The sequence below is a fragment of the Salvelinus fontinalis genome, chromosome 22, assembly GCF_029448725.1.
Source record: "Salvelinus fontinalis isolate EN_2023a chromosome 22, ASM2944872v1, whole genome shotgun sequence".
Lineage (NCBI taxonomy): Eukaryota > Metazoa > Chordata > Actinopteri > Salmoniformes > Salmonidae > Salvelinus > Salvelinus fontinalis.
Window position 1 is genome coordinate 32,380,778 of NC_074686.1, and position 3,269 is coordinate 32,384,046.

Consider the following 3,269-nt stretch of genomic DNA (forward strand, 5'->3'; position numbering starts at 1 on the left):
ATGAAAAGCTGAAATGTCTTGAGTCAATAAGTATTCAACCCCTTTGTTATGGCAACTCTAAATAAGTTTTGGAGTAAGACTTTACGGAACAAGTCACATAATAAGATGCATGTGTGAAATAATAATGTTTAACATTATTTTTTTTAATGACCACCTCATCTCTGTACCCCACACAATGCAAAATAAATGTGGCAAAGCAGTTAACTTCTTGTCCTGAATACAAAGTGTTATGTTTGGGGCAAATCCAATACAACACATTACTGAGTACCACTCTCCATATTTTCATACATAGTGGTGGCTGCACCATGTTATTAGTGTGCTTGTAATCGTTAAGGACTGGGGAGTTTTTCAGGATAAAAAAAGAAACAGAATGGAGCGAAGCACAAGCAAAATTCTAGAGGAAAACCTGGTTCAACCTGCTTTCCACCAGACACTGGGAGATGAATGAACCTTTCTGCAGGACTATAACCTAAAACACAAGGCCAAATCTACACTGCAGTTGCTTACCAAGAGACAGTGAATGTTCCCGAGTGGCCGAATTACAGTTTTGACTTAGAACTACCTGAAAATAGTTGTCTAGCAATGATCAACAACCAACTTGACAGAGCTTGAAGAATGTTGCACAATTCAGGTGTGGAAAGCTCTTAGAGACTTGCCCACAAAGACTCACAGCTGTAATCACTGCCAAAGGTTCTTCTACAAAGTATTGACTCAGGGGTGTGAGATATTTCTGTATTTCATTTTCAATAAATTTGCTAACATTTCTAAAGACATGTTTTCCCTTTGTCATTATGGTGTATTGTGTGTAAATATACAGTACCAGTCAAACATTTGGACACACCTATTCATTACAGGGTTTTTCTTTATTTGTATTATTTTCTACATTGTAGAATAATAGTGAAGATGTCAAAACTATTAAATAACATATGGAATCATGTAGTAACCAAAAAAAGTGTTAAACAAATCTAAATATATTTTAGATTTTACATTCTTCAAAGAAGCCACCCTTTGCCTAGATTAAATCTATTTTGATTTGTTTAACACTTTTTTGCTTACTACATGATTACGTATGAGTTATTTCATAGTTTTGATGTCCTCACTATTATTCTACAATGTAGAAAATAGTAAAAATAAAGAAAAATCCTGAGTAAATGTGTCAAAAGTTGACTGGTAGAAATTGTGAAAAACTGTTTAGATACACCTTAGCCAAGTACGTTTAAACTCAGTTTTTCACAATTTCTGACATTTAGTCCTAGTAAAAATGCCCTGTCTTAGGTCAGTTAGGATCACATGTCAGAATAATAGTAGAGAAAATTATTTATTTCAGCTTTTATTTCTTTCGTCACATTCCCAGTGGTTTAGAAGTTTACATACACTCAATTAGTATTTACACTCAGTAGCCTTCCCACAATAGTAGCCTTCCCACAATAAGTTGTTTGAATTTTGGCCCATTCTTCCTGACAGAGCTGGTGTAACTGAGTCAGCTTTGTAGGCCTCCTTGCTCGCACACACTTTTTCAGTTCTGCCCACAAATTTTCTATAGGATTGAGGTCAGGGCTTTGTGATGGCCACTCCAATACCTTGACTTTGTTATCCTTAAGCCATTTTGCCACAACTTTGGAAGTATGCTTGGGGTCATTGTCCATTTCGAAGACCCATTTGCCACCAAGCTTTAACTCCCATATTGATGTCTTGAGATGTTGCTTCAATATATCCACATAATTTTCCTTCCTCATGAGGCCATTTATTTTGTGAAGTGCACCAGTCCCTCCTGCAGCAAAGCACCCCCACACCATGATGCTGCCATCCCCGTGCTTCACGGTAGGGATGGTGTTCTTCGGCTTGCAAGCATCCCCCTTTTTCCTCCAACCATAACGATGGTCATTATGGCCAAACAGTTCTATTTTTGTTTCATCAGACCGGAGGACATTTCTCCAAAAAGTACAATCTTGGTCCCCATGTGCAGTTGCAGACCGTTGTCTGGCTTTTTTATGGCGGTTTTTGAGCAGTGGCTTCTTCCGTGCTGAGCGGCCTTTCAAGTTATGTCGATACAGGTCTCGTTTTACTGTGGATATAGATAATTTTGTACCTGTTCCCTCCAGCATCTTCACAAGGTCCTTTGCTTTTTTCGCACCATAGTACGTTCATCTCTAGGAGACAGAACGTGTCTCCTTCCTGAGCGGTATGATGGCTGTGTGATCCCATGGTGTTTATACTTGCGTTCTATTGTTCGTACAGATGAATGTGGTACCTTCAGGCATTTGGAAATTGCTCTCAAGGCTGAACCAGACTTGTGGAGGTATACCATTTTTTTTCTGAGGTCTTGGCTGATTTCTTTTGATTTTCCCATGATTTCAAGCAAAGAGGCACCAAGTTTGAAGGTATGCCTTGAAATAGATCCACAGGTACACCTCCAATTGACTCAAAGTATGTCAATTAGCATGTCAGAAGCTACTAAAGCCATGACATAATTTTCTGGAATTTTCCAACTTGTTTAAAGTCACAGTCAACTAAGTGTAAACGTCTGACCCACTAGAATTGTGATACAGGGAATTATAAGTGAAATAATCTGTCTGTAAACAATTGTTGGAAAAATTACTTGATGTCCTGACCAACTTGCCAAAACTATAGTTTTTTAACAAGAAATTTGTGGAGTGGTTGAAAAATGAGTTTTAATGACTCCAACCTAAGTGTATGTAAACTTACGACTTCAACTGTATATATATATAAATATTTTTAATCAATTTTGAATTCAGTCTTTAACACAATGTGTAATAAGTCAAGGGGTTTAGATACTTTCTTATGGTACTATATGAATACACTATAACAACAGCACCCCTGAAGCATAGTTAGACAAATGCTTTCTAGACCAGACATGAGTAAATGTGTCAGTCTGACTATTTGCAGTGGGGCCATGCTAGAGGTTTAGACAGTTGACAGAATAAACCAAATGGTTCTCAAATCCAAGCCAAAGATATATCAATTCCCAAACCTTTTTATGCCATTAAACATTGTTTACTTACAGCCTTCTTCAAACACAGATTCTATAACATCCACTTTAAACAGTATTTGAAAGACAGTAAGACCAATCAAAACCATTTACCAATTAAAAAATATAATAGTAATATTGATGTTGTCCAGACCAATTTTATTAGTGAAGAGTCCATGGCTAAAACAAGTTCAATGGCCAGACGTCGAACTCCAACTCACCCAATGTTTTCTTCTTCATTTATCAGATGTGAGTAGCAGTGATACATCCACAGATACAA